Below are 17173 nucleotides of genomic sequence, written 5' to 3' on the forward strand. Positions count from 1 at the left end.
TTTACATACAGCGTACCAATGTCTGGTTAACCACTTCCCTCACTGCTGGAAAACCCTGATGACTGAGGAATCATTTTAACACTACTCATTCCTGTCAGGCAAGCAGAATTATATGCATTTGTCTTTTAAGTCTTGAGAAGATTTATTTTGTAGATCTTGAGGCTATATTGCTTTTTATGTAGCTCTCACTCTATGGGACTTCCCTTACTTTTCCTAAAAGCAAATAAGTAGTGACAGAAACATTACTGCACAAAATTGAACCTGCAAAGGGTAGATATTTCAACACTGTTAAGCCTCCTGTTTGTATGCCCATGATATCTCTCTTTCACTCATCTTTCTCTTTCCTGCTTCATAACAAATATTAATTTTATCTACTGAATAAAAGCTCCTGCACATGGTGAGGAACATGGAAATATGGTCTCACTGTATTAGATTGACATGTGCTTCCAAGGCTGGCACTAGTGGTAAAGAATCTGCCTGCCAATGCAGGAGATGGAAGAGACATAGGTTCAATCCCTGGATCGGGAAGATGCCCTGGAGGAGGAAATGGCACCACACTCCAGAATCTTTGCCTGGAACATTCCATGGGTAGTGGAGCCTGGTGGGCTGCAGTCCATGTGGCTGCAAAGAGTTACACACAACTGAGCACACAAACATGTATTAGGCTGATATACTATAAGAACACAAGATGCAAAAAAGCAGGAGATTTTTTTTCTCTAGGTCAATTAGGAAAGAAATTGAAGAAGACTCTTATTGGTTTCCTTGTGATGTATGCTCACCTCTGGAGTTGTCACTGTGGCCAGGAAGATTGAGTACTAGGATTGTTTGTTGCTGACACACATCCTTCCCTGATGTGACCCTAGATTTAGGATATCTTCAGTGCCAGTTCCCAGGCAGAGAAACTCTGGCCCTCTAGTAATACTACTTAAAAATAGAATAATTGTATGAAGAACAGATTAGACAAAAAGAATTTATAAAAAGAAAAACATATAAATGCTTTATCCAAAGATCTGAAAAATTTACCCTAAATGTATAATTATTCACTGTCCAGTGTTTCTTGAAAGGATTATTGTAGCTCCTTAAGGGAAAGGGGCTTCTCTTGTAGCTCAGTTGGTAAAAAATTTGCCTGCAATTCAGGAGACCTGGGTTCAATTCCTGGGTCAGGAAGATCCCCTGGAGAAGGAAATGGCAACCCACTCCAGTATTCTTGCCTGGAGAATTCCACAGATAGAGGAGCCTGGTAGGCTATAGTCCATGGGGTCGCAAGAGTCTGACATAACTTAGCAACTAAACCTCCTCCAAGGGAAAGGGAACTTTAAAATGGAGTGAGTTTTCAATTATAGGTAATGGATTTGCAATTTTTCTATCTATAAGCACTAGGATAACTTTATATTGGTGAACAAATTCAGAAATGCAGTAGTGATTTGAGACTAAGAGTTCAGTCCTCAGAGTTAGACATATCTGGCTTTAAACTTCTAAATTAACCTAAAATCATCTCTCTGCTCTGCTAACCATTGTCAAAGGATTTGTTGCCCAGGGACACTGCTGTCAGGGGACATTCAACTTTAAGGGATCCAATATGTTTTCTTCCTTTGTGTGCCATTTCTCAAGGACTCTCTGTTCCTTATCAGTTCCTGGAAAACAGGAACGAGCAGAGCTGCACGCAGTTCTCAGGACTGAGATCATGGGAAAGAGCATCTGCTTGGATTCCCTTCATTGACCTTTTACTTAAAGGTCTATCCATTTTGTTGCAACTGGTGGAATTTCATTCTTTTTGATGACTGAGTGATCATTTTATTGAAGATATATAAGCATGCTGCTAAGTCACTACAGTCATGTCCGACTCTGTGCGACCCCATAGATGGAAGCCCACCAGGCTCCCCTGTCCCTGGGATTCTCCAGGCAAGAACACTGGAGTGGGTTGCCATTTCCTTCTCCAATGCGTGAAAGTGGAAAGTGAAAGGGAAGTCGCTCAGTCGTGTCCGACTCTTAGCAACCCCATGGACTGCAGCCTACCAGGCTCCTCTGTCCATGGGATTTTCCAGGCAAGAGTACTGGAGTCGGGTGCCATTGCCTTCTTCGATATATAAGCATGCATGTCTGCAAATAAAGTACCCTTGTTTCACTTGAGACTTGGGTCCCTTGCATCCTTCTTCTCATCAACTCCAGTCCCCAGGCCCTGGTCTACAAAGACCGTGACACACTGCCCTCTAGCTACTGAAGAATTCTCACTATATTACATTCTTGTCTTTCTGGAATCAGTTGCTCTTGAGGGCTTGGTTTCCTCTGGTGGACTGCAACAGATCAACCAGACAACTGTCATATCAAAGGGGGGACGTGTTCCCCACACTGTTTGAAGGTTGATTCCAGCTTTCCTTGATGTATGTTTCCAGTCTACCACACAGTCAATAACGCAGTATCTTTACTTCAACCTAGACAGTGCTAGCACAGTTGGTGCATCAGACACTTTTTATTTAAAGGCCATAGTGTAATGTGACTCTCAGTGTGCTCATCATTAGAAGAAAACACTGCTTTCCCACCTCTCCTACTTCCACATGGGAGCATTACCTGTACTTTGAGCCTTGTTTTTGTTAATTACTCCATAGAGAAGGAAAACTGCTTTTTCTAATAGGAAAAACATTTCACTTGTGTGGCTGGCTCCCCTCCCTCTCCCTGCTGTGTGTGTATGTGTTGTGTGCGTGTGAGAGAGACAGAGAGAGAGAGCGCACAGTTGCCTATATCAAACTACAGTTTAGGCTGCTCTCTCCAAACTGGATTAACCTTATTGGAACAGGCTCCTTCGTCTTGGATCTTTTTGATGAAGTAGGGGGTGGAATGTGTAAGCCACATTTCCCAATATGGCTCAAATCAGCAATAATTTAACATTTTTATACTTATGTCTTTACAACTTAAGCAGAGAACAAACGGGTTTTATTGAGTAGGTTCTCTAAGATCAAGCTTTGGGACATCAGTTGGAAACTTTGAGAAAAAAGACACAAAGTAAAATTCGGGGGCCAAATAATTCATATCAGCAGGCAATGTGGCTTTTAGCCATTACCATCAGTAAGATTAGCATTAAGTGGTTTAAACCATACCAATTTTCAGGGCCTCTGTTGTCCCATGTGGCTGAATTTTCATTGGCAGAGATGACACATTGTATAACCTGGACCAATATGTAAGAAATACACTTCGGTAAATCTGATCTCTGTGGAATTTTCAACTTGGCAGAACTTTGTGATTTTGACAGTGTTGATCACAAGCTACTGGTTGTTTGTATCCAGTATGGGCCTCAGCAGGGATAGGCCATGGAATGAGATTCCACAAGCCTGAGAAGCAGGGCTCTTGATGTGTACTCTCTGTAGCTCAACCCTGATTTCTTTAGGCATCTGTGTCATAGACACAGTAGCTGCATGGATTACTAGCGAAGAAAATCTTTGGGTCCCAGGGAAAGCTCACTTTGCAAAAGGCAGAGTCTCAAGTATTTCTTCTCTTGGAATTCGCATCCAGGTATGCAGGTCAGGGGACTGGGTTTTTGAACAGGAAAGATGCCTGAAATCTACAAGTGTGTTAAAGGTTAAGGCTTAAATTGTTATTATCAGATACACAATGCTGGATGAGCTGCTCTAAATTCTGCCCTTCTCTCATGTTGCTTTAAATTACCTCCAAGGCCAAGGAAAGGAACTGCCAGTTTCTCCACAGGGTACTAAGGGCAATACTAAACTCTGTGTTAATTAAGCTCAGAACTTACTATGCTTTTAGATTTAAGGAACTGAAAATTAAGACTTGTAACCACATAAGGGTGGTAATTTGTATTTATAAATAAGAAAAATTGGATGTCCTTATTAATAAGAAAATATATCATCTGCATGAAATGAAGCCGAGAAATAATACAATAAAAATGTTACAAGGGAGTGACACACCGAGAGGGTGAATAGGAAGTCCTCATGACATGGATTCAACAGCAACACACATATCAACTCTTTTTGTGAGAAATCAAGAAACTAGGTAAAGAGACTCCTACCCTGCAGGTGACTGAAAAACTAGCAACATGAAAACCAGGATATTGCTAAGGAAAAGCAGAGACACCCTCTCAACAAAGTCTCCACCCACAGAACAATGTGCTGTAACTGGAAGGAGGTTTCCGGTTTCTGGGTTTTCCCTGAGGGATGCGAGAGGTAGACTTCATATCTAACATTCTTACTTTCTGAGTGCTACTTGAGGGACCGACTTTTCTCTCTCCTTCGTGAAGATTTCATGGGACCTAATATTATGGGAGTCCCTCAGGGGCTAAAGAGACCAAAATAGCAGGCAGAAGTAGCACACAGGCTTCACTATACCTTTTCTATCTGGTTTAATGCAGATGCTCAAAATTCTCCAAGCCAGGCTTCAGCAATATGTGAACCATGAACTTCCTGATGTTCAAGCTGGTTTTAGAAAAGGCAGAGGAACCAGAGATCAAATTGCCAACATCCACTGGATCATAGAAAAAGCAAGAGAGTTCCAGAAAAACATCTATTTCTGCTTAATTGACTATTCCAAAGCCTTTGACTGTGTGGATTACAATAAACTGTGGAAAATTCTTCAAGAGATGGGAATACCAGACCACCTGATCTGCCTCTTGAGAAATTTGTATGCAGGTCAGGAAGCAACAGTTAGAACTGGACATGGAACAACAGACTGGTTCCAAATAGGAAAAGGAGTTCGTCAAGGCTGTATATTGTCACCCTGCTTATTTAACTTATATGCAGAGTACATCATGAGAAACGCTGGGCTGGAAGAAACACAAGCTGGAATCAAGATTGCCGGGAGAAATATCAATAACCTCAGATATGCAGATGACACCACCCTTATGGCAGAAAGTGAAGAGGAACTCAAAAGCCTCTTGATGAGAGTGAAAGTGGAGAGTGAAAAGGTTGGCTTAAAGCTCAACATTCAGCAAACAAAGATCATGGCATCTGGTCCCATCACTTCATGGGAAATAGATGGGGAAACAGTGGAAACAGTGTCAGACTTTATTTTTCTGGGCTCCAAAATCACTACAGATGGTGACTGCAGCCATGAAATTAAAAGACGCTTACTCCTTGGAAGGAAAGTTATGACCAACCTAGATAGCATATTCAAAAGCAGAGACATTACTTTGCCAACAAAGGTTCATCTACTCAAGGCTATGGTTTTTCCTGTGGTCATACATGGATGTGAGAGTTGAACTGTGAAGAATGCTGAGTGCCCAAGAATTGATGCTTTTGAACTGTGGTGTTGGAGAAGACTCTTGAAAGTCCCTTGGACTGCAAGGAGATCCAACTAGTCCATTCTGAAGGAGATCAGCCCTGGGATTTCTTTGGAAGGAATGATGCTAAAGCTGAAACTCCAGTACTTTGGCCACCTCATGCGAAGAGTTGACTCATTGGAAAAGACTCTGATGCTGGGAGGGATTGGGAGCAGGAGGAGAAGGGGACGACAGAGGATGAGATGGCTGGATGGCATCACTGACTCGATGGACGTGAGTCTGAGTGAACTCCGGGAGTTGGTGATGGACAGGGAGGCCTGACGTGCTGCGATTCATGGGGTCGCAAAGAGTCAGACATGACTGAGCGACTGATCTGATCTGATCTGATCTGAAGTGGTTGTACACCCCAAGTCCCAGCTTCCCAAGAAGAAGCAAATGTGTTGCACAGCACATACAATTTTCCAACATTTCTAGATACACCAGAGAAACTGGCTTCTTTCCTACCAGTTGCAGAGATCTGACAGGGTCCAGCATATATCAACCAATCCCCTAGAGGGTCAGTTCAGTTTAATTCGGTCTCTCAGTTGTATCTGACTTTTTGCGACCCCATGGTCTTCAGCACACCAGACCTCCCTGTCCATCGCCAACTCCTGGAGTTTACTCAAACTCATGTCTGTTGAGTCAGTGATGCCATCCAGCCATCTCATCCTCTGTTGTCCCCTTCTCCTCCTTCCCCCAATCCCTCCCAGCATCAGAGTCTTTTCCAATGAGTCAACTCTTCTCATGAGGTGGCCAAAGTACTGGAGTTTCAGCTTTAGCATCATTCCTTCCAAAGAACACCCAGGGCTGATCTCCTTTAGAATGGACTGGTTGGATCTTGCAGTCCAAGGGACTCTCAAGAGTCTTCTCCAACACCACAGTTCAAAAGCATCAATTCTTCAGTGCTCAGCTTTCCTCACAGTCCAACACTCACATCCATACATGACCACAGAAAAAACCAAAGCCTTGACTAGACGGACCTTTGTTGGCAAAGTAATGTCTCTGCTTTTGAATATGCTATCTAGGTTGGTCACCACTTCCAAATTGCCTTGATTCATGGACCTGACATTCCAGGTCCCTATGCAATATTGCTCTTTACAGCATTGGATCTTGCTTCTATCACCAGTCATATCCACAACTTTGTTTTTGCTTTGGCTCCATCTCTTCATTCTTTCTGGAGTTATTTCTCCACTGATCTCCAGTAGCATATTGGGCACCTACTGACCTGGGGAGTTCCTCTTTCAGTATCCTATCATTTTGCCTTTTCATACTGTTCATGGGGTTCTCAAGGCAAGAATACTGAAGTGGTTTGCCATCCCTTCTCCAGTGGACCACATTCTGTCAGACCTCTCCACCATGACCCGTCCATCTTGGGATGCCCCATGGACATGGCTTAGTTTCATTGAGTTAGACAGAGCTGTGGTTCTAGTGTGATTAGATTGACTAGTTTTCTGTGATTATGGTTTCTGTGTGTCTGCCCTCTGATGCCCTCTTTCAACACCTACTGTCTTACTTGGGTTTCTCTTACCTTGGGCGTGGGGTATCTCCTCACCGCTGCCCCTCCTGACCTTGAACGTGGAGTAGCTCCTCTAGGCCCTCCTGTGCCCTTGCAGCCACCACTCCTTGGATGTGGGGTTGCTTCTCCCGGCTGCCGCCCCTGGCCTCGGGCATTGGGTAGCTCCTCTCAGCTGCTCCTGCGGTGTCGCAGCCTGGCACTCTCGGCCGCCACCCCTGACCTTGGATGTGGGGTGGCTCCTCCCGGCCGCTGCCCCTGACCTCAGATGTGGGGTAGCTCCTCTCGGCTCTTCCTGCACCTTCACAGCCTGGCACTCTCGGCCACTGCCCCTGAATCTCGGACGTGGGGTAGCTCCTCTCGGCTCTTCCTGCGCCTTCGCAGCCTGGCACTCTAGGCCACTGCCCCTGACCTCGGACGTGGGGTAGCTCCTCTCCGCTCTTCCTGCGCCTTTGCAGCCTGGCACTCTTGGCTGCTGCCCCTGACCTCGGACGTGGGGTAGCTCCTCTCGGCTGTGCTTGTGCGCCGTCGCAGCCACCTGCGCTTGTGCACCATATGGTCATTATCAAAAAAAGTATGGAGGTTCTTCAAAAAATGAAAAGTAGACTTGCCATATGATCCAGCGATCCCATCTTGGGCATATATCTGAACAAAACTAAAATTCAAAAAGATACATGGACCCCTATGTTCACAGCAGCACTATTCACAATAGTCAAAACATGGACACAACTTAAATGTGCATCAACAGATGAATGGTTAGAGAACATGTGTATGTATGTACAATGGAATATTACTCAGTCATAAAAAATAATGAAATAATGCCATCTGAGCAACATGGATTCAACTAGAGGTGATCATAGTAAATAAAGTAAATTAGAAAGAGAAATACTATTTGATATCACTTATATGTGGAATCGAAAATATGATATAAATGAACCTCTGTGAAACTAAACTAGACTCATAGACATAGAAAACAGACTTGTGGTTGCCAAATCTGCAGTTACATATATGTGTGTGTGTGTTAGTTGCTTAGTCATATCCAACTCTCTACAACCCCATGGACTATAGCCCACAGGGCTCCTCTGTCCATGGAATTCTCCAGGCAAGAATATTGCCATTCCCTTCTCTAGGGGATCTTCCTGAGCCAGGGATTGAACCCAGGTCTCCTGCATTATAGGCAGATTCTTTTCATCTGAGCCACCAGGGAAGTGTATATACATATATATGTATATATATATATATATATATACACACACACACACATATATATACATATATATATCTACATGCTAAGTCTCTTCAGTCATGACCCACTCTTTGCAACCTGGACTGTCTTGCCAGGCTCCTCTGTCCATGGGATACCCAGGCAAGAATACTGGAGTGGGTTGCTATGTCCTCCTCCAGGGGATCTTCCCAACCTAGGGATCAAAGCCACATCTCTTACGTCTCTTGCATTGACAGGAGGGTTCTTTGACATTAGCTCACATGGGGAGTTCCATATATATACACATACATAAATCTGAATCATTTTGCAATACATCTGAAACTAACACATTGTAAAGCAACTATACTCACATAAAATATAAACAAACATGTACAATAAAATGATGCTCAAAGTCACTAATCATTGGGGAAATACAACTGAAAATCATCAATAGTTGTCACCTCACATTTGTTAGCATGTCTAATATCAATAAAAACAAAAGACAACAAATCTTGGTGAAGATGTGAAGGAATTGGATCACTTGTACACTGCTAGTGAGAATGTAAAATGGCACGGCTGCTTTTGAAAACAGTACAAAATCTCTCAAGAAGTTAAGAACAGAACAATCCACTTGTGAGCAATTCCATTTCAGATTATTTACCTAAAAAATACTGAAATCAGAAATTTGAAGATGTATCAGCACCCCTATTTTCATTGCAATACTACTCACAGTAATGAAAATGCTGTGAATATCCTAAATATACATTGACAGAAAATGGATTAAAAATGTGGTATCTACATATAATGGAATATTATCCAGCTTTAAAAATCAAGAAAATCCTGCAATGTGTAACAGTGTGTAAGAACCTAGAGGTCATAATGATAAGTGAAATGAAACAGTCACATATGGACAAAATAGTCCATGATTCCACTTATATGAGTTACATAGTCAAATTCATAAAAGAAGAGGATTGTGCTTACTAGGGGCCAGTGGGAGGGGAAATGTGGAGTTTGCTAATCACTGCATACAAAATTTCAGTTATGCAAGTTGAATAAATTCTAGAGATCTGATATACAACTTTGTGCCTAAAGATAACAACACTATATTATACAATTTAAAATATGTTAAGTGGGTAGATCTCATGTTGTGTTCTTACCACAATATATTTCTTCTAAAAGTCAAACAAAAATTTAAATGAAGCAGATGCAAAAGTTAAGATAACAATTTAAAAGACCTGTGTCTCTTGGAATCATACCTTCAGAGAATCAAGGAAAAATTGGAGTGTTTGGGAAAATATGTTTCATTATTACCATTAAAACAGGAGCAATAAAAGAATGTGAGTACGATAAAGGAAAATAGGTTGATAAACTGGAAAAAGAGAGATTACTTTAGGAAAAATTTCAGCTTCAGAGAGAGCAGACAAGAGTAAGATGAAGTGGAAATTGAGAAATTGAATGTGTATATATACAAAGAAAACAAAAAAGGTTGTGTCAGATTTCTGTATCTAGTTTGAATTGATTTAGGACTGCCTGGATGAAAATAGTATTATAATTTATTTCATGGCTCTCCTCTCTCATGTCTAAACATTTGTTTCAGCCTAGAAGTTATTTTTACAAATGCTGAAACTTTCCTATTTTCTACACAAAATCCTTAGCATCAAATTCAAGGCCTCTCCAATCTGGATCTAGCCAGTCTTCCTGATCATATCTCATTTGTTCAGGCATTCATTTTTTAATAGCATTTATTTGGAACTTACCAGTTACCAGGCACTTTGCTAGCACATGGGAGACAAAGTTAATAAGACATATGCAGCCTCCTGCAACAGAGATTTACTATCTTGATGTAAAGACAAATATTGTAGACAATCTCCAAAGCTGATTTTTGGATGGAAGTTTAATAAGAATAAAAGAGATACACAACCATACAAGGTCATATAACAAAGGGACTTAACCAAGCCTTCTCTGTCAAATAAGTGAGGAAATGGTAGTTAGGTTTAGCTCTAAATTTGAGTAGGTATTAGCTGGAAGATAGAGAAGCTTTAGAGGTAGATGGAGAGAGGTCTTTCCAAGAAAGAGGGGAAAGCACGTGAGAAGATCATAAGGTAGTCGGAAGCAGTCACTGCCCACTTATGGATGTAATATGTGTGTAATGTACAGCTGGAGCTGAAGAGAACCCTCAAGGATTAGCAGCAAGTCAGGACTCAAATGACCAAGAGGAAGTTGGGTCATTACAGCTATTTGTCAAGCTGGGTGAAATGTAGAGATTAATTATGAGACCACAGGGGTTCTATACCAGAGGCAGTCATTACTTGAAGTGGTTGAAAGAAGGTGACTATTGCTCCTAATGTAAGCAGAAATAAGAGATGAGGCTAGAAGTTTCCACAGGGGGCTGATCATGTAGGTATGGGGGCGTTATGAGGCTTGTGGTCTTCACCTAGAGCAACTGGAAACCACTGATGTTTCCTAAAGTGGGGAAAGATAGGATCATACATGCATTTTATTTTTATTGAAGCATAGTTGACTTAAAATATATTGGTTTCAGGTGTGCAACATAGTGATTTGATATTTTTATACATTACAACATGATCACCACTATGAGTCTAGTTAACATGTTACCAAAGTTTTTACAATTTTATTGTCTACTTTCCCTATGCTATACATTATATCACCCAACTTATTTATTTTATAACTGGAAATTTGTTCCTCTTATTCCCTTTTACCTATTCCTTCTGTCCTCTCACACCTCTTCCCTCTGGTACACTTGCATTTTTAAAAAGATCAGCATAAAGTAAAGTACGGTTTATAAAGTGAAGTATGGTGGCCAGAGACATGCATGAACCAAGAAAGAGTGGAAGGAGACTTGCTCTCATTCACAATTCCCTGAAGGAAAAAAGATGAAAGTGATAATTGCTCAGTCATGTCCGACTCTTTGTGACCCCGTGGACCAAAGCCCACCAAGCGCCTCTGTCCTTGGCATTCTCTAGGCAAGAATACTACAGAGAGTAGCCATTCCCTTCTCCAGGGGTCTTTCTGATCCAGGGATCGAACCCCTGTCTCCTGCCTTGCAGGAGGATTCATTATCATCTGAGCCTCCAAGGAAGCCCTACCTGTGCCTTCAGATGTCATCTTTGCTTCACTGCTCACTCTTTCTTCCTTTGGAAATATGCTGCCTCCTTCAACTCCTTTTCTATCTCAACATATTGAAATCTCATATGTCCTTCCTTGCCCAACCAAAATTCTGCTTCTTCATAACCTAATAGCAGTTAAACTCAAGATGGTTCTGAAAGATCACCTTATCCTCCAGGATTAAATTCCTCTTACTCTCGATAGACCCCTTTGTACTTGGAACATTTCTGTACCACTTCTTCATACATTAGTTTATGTTTATTCTGTGTTAGCTGCAAGGATTTTTTCCTCATCCTCAGTATTTATGAGGTCACACATCATATCTATCTCTGTGTATCTTTCTAGTGTCTAGGAGAGTGACTTACAAGTAGCAGATGGCAACTTAAAAAAAATTAGCCATCTATCACACAGAGATTCTTAATGCATGATTTTGAAGTATGTTAACAGAGACATCCAGATGGAGAGTTCAGCAGAGAACCCAACTGCTTTCTGCATAGATTGTTTCACTACTCCATTGCTGAGCTGCCAATATCATTTGATCCACATGTTAAGACTGGGTTTTTAGAGATTTCATCAATTAGTATTTGCCTCTCCGATTGAAAAATAATGCAACCTTTTAAATGTTTTACTTCCAGAGTTAATAGATGCTGCTTGTATGGTTGACAGATGTGATTAATAAAACCCATTAGGAAAAAAAAGAACAAAAATAATTGCTTTGTGAAATGGAAAATGGTAATTGCTAGAGACAAAACGAGAATCGCTGTGCTTGGATGGGCAGTGCTAAAGTGTATAATTGCTTAGTGCTCTCCCTTTGTGTTTTTACGGGAGTGACAACTAGTGCTTTCTTGTCAGTCCACAGCTTTATTTGTACCATACACCTGCTGCTTTTGAATACAATAATTAAATCATTTAATGTACAATTCTATACCTTCTTTCAAACTTTCATAACTCTGCTTAGTTAAAAAGAATAAAAATGACAGCTTACAAAGTATCTGTCTGGGGTTGTGCTATTTAGTTACTGGGATAAATCTCTTAATGACCACATGTATATAAAAACATCTTACTTCCTCTGAAGGGCAGCCTCCTTAGGTACTTATGTTGTTTTTCTCCAACCTATTTTATCTGACATAAAACATAGGTTTCATATTTCCAAGTAAAGTATAACATCTCTCAAGGTTTGTTGACATGTTTCCAATCCTGTGGGTGTCTCCCAGGCAACAGAGTTTTAGGGGGACTAAACATAGTCTATGACAAACATATGGAAATTGAGATGTTGATCAAATGAACAGTGCAAGTAGAAACTAGAAAAACGACGGGCCGTATATAGATGCTTGTCACCTAATGTTACTGCAAGAGGCAAGTAGTGAAAATTGACTGCTGATGTAACAGCCTGTTACAGGGAGAGCCAGGGGTAGGCTGTGGGGCCGGCTGCTTTGACCAATTTAGGCAGAATAATTTCCCTAACTTCCCAAATGGGCCACATCCTAACTCCCAGAAACTATAATTATGTTAGGTGACATGAAAAGGGGGGATTAAGGTTGCTAATCAACTGACTTTAAAATAAGATTACCCTGAATTATCTAGGTGAATCCAGTATAATCACAAGGATCCTTAAAAGTGGGAAAAGGAGAGGTCTGAGAGTCAGAGAGAGCTGTGACTATAAAGAGACAGTCAGAGACAAAGGCAACATTGCTGACTTTGAAGATGGGGAGGGGATCCCAGAGCTAAGGAAGGCTGACAGCCTGTTCAAGAGAAGGAAGGAAATGAATTCTCCCTTAGAATTTCCAGAAAGAAATGCAGCTTTGCCAACACCTTAATTTTTGCCCATTGAGACCTGGTTTGATTTCTGACCTCCAGCAATGTGTGGTAACAAATCTGTGTGGTTTTTGAGCCATGAAATTTGAGGTAATTTGTTACAGCCACAATAGGGAAATAATACAACTAGCACTGTCTGTTTTTTTTTCTTCACTGTTACAGGGCTGGGATCCTCAGGGGATCCTCAGGATTAAAAGAAGCTGTAAAAAGATGGTTCATTCTACATGTGCAGAGCAGGTGGGAGAATGGAACTATATTAAGTCCAGTAGTTTTTAGACCATGGGGGATCCATTATACAGTGGTTTTGGCCAAAACAAAAATATAGGACAGGAGTACTCCCTGACATAGGGATTTTTATAAAACCAACACCACCCGCTTTTCACAATCTTCACCCCCGAATTTTCCTGAGGCATCTAGATGGAAGGCCTAATATGCATATATGAATATCTGAGGCCAAAAGATGTTTCTCAAGAGTCACACCTCCCAACCATCCCCTTTCCATATGCCAGACACTGGCTGGTGCTGCTGACATTCTTGTCCTGAAAACTGAGGCAGGTCACTATGGTACAAAATGGAAAGTGGGGCTCTCACTGAGTTGACTATAGCCTGTAATTGTGAACCATGAAATGGAGTTGAAAGCAAAGTGGTAGCCAGAGTCAATAGGTAACATTACTGACGAACTCCATCATCTCAAATACCCCCAGGTCCAGGGCTCCCTGTCTCTGGCTTAAACAAACTGTCTTTGTATGCTGGAGCAGAGCCAGATTACACATCTCACTCAAATTCCTGCCTTAAGATTCATTGTTTCTGGACGTTCTTCCAGATCCTGGCCATTGGTTATGAAATGGAGATGGAAACTAAAGTTGAAGAGCATATTTAAGTTTGGAAGAACATCATGCATTGTTATAAGCAAGTCCTGCTATTAAGAGAATAGCAGAACAGGTATGTTGTGGTAAGAGGTGTAATAGTAAAAGTACTTTTCTAATAGTAAAAGTATTTTCTATCACGCTGCTACTGCTGCTAAGTCACTTCAGTCGTGTCCAGCTCTGTGCGACCCCATAGACACCAGCCTACCAGGCTCCTCCATCCCTAGAATTCTCCAGGCAAGAACACTGGAGTGGGTTGCCATTTCCTTCTCCAATACATGAAAGTGAAAAGTGAAAGGGAAGTTGGTCAGTCATGTCCGACTCTTCATGACCCCTGGACTGCAGCCCACCAGGCTCCTCCATCCATGGAATTCTCCAGGCAGGAGTACTGGAGTGGGTTGCCATTGCCTTCTCCATTTTCTATCATGAAATAATGTAATTTCATTAGGCTATGGTCAGGAGGATATGCCAACTTGGTCTTAAAGAAAGGTAGGTTTGAATATGAAAGACGGTAGATTACAACTAGCCAAAATTAGGATACTAACAAGTGTCTGAATTTGGATATCTGGGTGCTTGCAAGTCCAAGAAAAAAACAGATCTTGTTCAGACACACACATGCACAAACACACACAGATATCTTAAGGAAAAGAACATAGAATGACATTACAGGTAATATTGTCATGAATTATGGGCATAACTATGAGAAATGGAAAAACCTGGGATTGGGGCTATAACAGACCTTTGGGTCATCAAGGTTTGTGTACCAGATCCAGGTTTGTGCACTGGACTAATAACATTTTATTTATATAGCATTCAATGTTTTGAACAGACAAAAAGAGGCAGTCAAAATGCTTATGCAAGAAGCCTAATACAAGGGGTTAAAGTGTGTGTGTGGGGTGTATTGTAGTTATTTTTTTGTCATTAGCCACTATTATCCAGAGACAAAGGGGGAGTTTAATTGAATCTTGTGTAGCCTATCTCCTCTGCAAATCACAAAATTCCCAGGAGAGAAACGCGCCTAAGATATTAATACATAAAGTGTTTAGTCACTCAGTCATATATGATTCTTTGTAATCCCATAGCCTATAGCCCACCAGACTCCTCTGTCTATGCAATTCTCCAGGCAAGAATACTAGAGTGGGTTGCTATTCCCTTCTCCAGGGGATCTTCCCTACCCAGGGGTTGAACACAGGTCTCCTGCCTTGCTGGCAGTTTCTTTACCATCTGAGCCACCATGGGAGCCCTAATACATAAAGAGTGAGAAGCAAATCCACCCCTCCTTTGTTATTAGCTGAGTCTTCTGTAATATTTCCTATAGTAGAACTCTAGTAAAGCTTGATCTGAAATCTCAGTTCAATTTGGATGCCTCATCCAAGTGTTAAATCATAGAATCTTATCATTCTTTGATCAGTCACATGGTGTAGAAACACAAAGCAACCAAAACAGCAAACACTCTGTTTTAGTCTAAAACAGAATGTGATCAGAATCTAAAGAGACTTTAGCTCTAGTTCAGCATATGTTCTAGTACACAGAAGAAAAGACAAGAAAAAGGAGATATGAGCACAGGACATTTTAGCACAATTATTTCATGCATTTATAAAATAGAGTATAAATTTTATCTTGCCACTTAACCAATTATATTAATATTTCCTGCCCTTAAAGAAGCACAGATTAAGGTAGGCAGTAAAAAGAACAGAGATGCTTTCTTTCACAGTTCATAGTAGTAAATGTGGAATGCTTTGGTGTGATTGTCCTGGCAGTACTACCATTCAAAGTGCATCAGTTAGGACAGCCCTGGTAGCTATAACAAATATTCCCCCTAAATTTCAGGTTCTTAAAGATGGGATTTTTATTTCTTCCTCATGTAACACTCCACATGGAAAATCAAAAATCTAAGCTCTTTTCTATGACTGAGAGACTTTCACTCACTTTCACAAGTTCCTTCCTTTCTGTGGTTTATCTCCTAGCCATGGGGTCATCTGCTTACAGCCAGTAGAAGAAAAAGAGTGGAGAAGGCATGCTTACTTCTTTACCATGAAGAAGCGACTCCATGTCACTTCCCACCTTCCATTGATACGGCCATATCTGGATGGAAGTATGACCAGAATATACTGTCCCTACCTGGGTAGCCACCCCGCAGTGACAAGTTTACACCATGGAAGGGGAATCACAAAGGTTTGCTTTTGACAGCCAATTACCATATACATCTTTGGCAACTCACTAAGCAATTCATGGGGATACTTCTGTCTGAGAAATTTTCTCCTTGGTGTCTGAAACTTATGGCTAAATTCTCTATATCATTCTGATCCCTACTGCCACCTTAAGCCATTTTCTTTAATTTACTATTTGCTTAAATAAGTCTTCGTGGAAGCATCTATTTTGACCCTCCTGTTAGAAATAAAAATGGGAATTACCACTTTACTCTGCAAACTATAGGTTAAAAGAGCTATTGAATTAAAAACAAGAAAAGACGCTCTCAATCTTTTCTTCTTCCCTAGTCAGTTAGGTGGTGGCACCCCACTCCAGTACTCTTGTCTGGAAAATCCCATGGACGGAGGATCCTGGGAGGCTGCAGTCCATGGGGTCGCGAAGAGTTGGACATGACTGAGAGACTTCACTTTCACTTTTCACTTTCATTCATTGGAGAAGGAAATGGCAACCCACTCCAGTGTTCCTGCCTGGAGAATCCCAGGGACAGGGGAGCCTGCTGGGCTGACGTCTATGGGATCTCACAGAGTCGGATGTGACTGAAGCAACTTAGCAGCAGCAGCAGCAGTCAGTCAGGTGTTCTGATTAAATATCTAAATTATCATTGCAGTGAGAGGAGAAAGGAAAAGAGGTCAGAATCAGAATAATGAGCTCATTCTCTGATGGCCTTTCTTCCATTCAGTTTGCTGTTTAAATCAGAAAAATAAACATCAGACAAATTCATACCTATAGGCTATGTGGCCATAAGGTCATATTCCATTTACAATGTGTAGTGAGGGGTTTGTGCAAAAGGAGAAAGGGGAAATCCCTCCCCTCTTCATCTCTCATCCATACTGACTGAGCCTTATAAGTCTAAAACATTCTGATTAGTACAGGAAATAGACACAGTTTTTCATCTACCTGCATTCTCCAACTACTACAACCCGGCTAAGTTTAGAAAAATACGACTCATCAGTGCTCAAAATATTGTGAAGAAATGCTTAGATCCTAAAGAAAAACAAATATTTTAATATATAAAATATTGAAAAAGTTAGTGTAAGAGAATATCATTTTCATTCCCAGAGTATAATATTTTAATAGTCTTTTGAATTGAAATTTTAAAATAGATCAATATAGAAACAGTACCCTATTTAGGAAAGCGCAAGTTTCAGCATTTCCTTTATAGGTATATAATA

The 17173-nt window shown here is 41.1% G+C and overlaps 1 long non-coding RNA gene across 1 annotated transcript; it reads left to right on the forward strand.

Moving 5' to 3' along the window:
• Positions 1-13034: 13034 nt before the first annotated feature.
• Positions 13035-16244, forward strand: LOC132345581 (uncharacterized). The gene is made up of 3 exons (XR_009495035.1): positions 13035-13161; positions 13748-13866; positions 15758-16244. It is a non-coding gene; the product is annotated as an uncharacterized lncRNA (long non-coding RNA).
• The last annotated feature ends 929 nt before the right edge of the window (positions 16245-17173 follow it).

The sequence above is a fragment of the Bos taurus genome, chromosome 6 (genome assembly GCF_002263795.3).
Source record: "Bos taurus isolate L1 Dominette 01449 registration number 42190680 breed Hereford chromosome 6, ARS-UCD2.0, whole genome shotgun sequence".
In the NCBI taxonomy this organism is placed as follows: Eukaryota; Metazoa; Chordata; class Mammalia; order Artiodactyla; family Bovidae; genus Bos; species Bos taurus.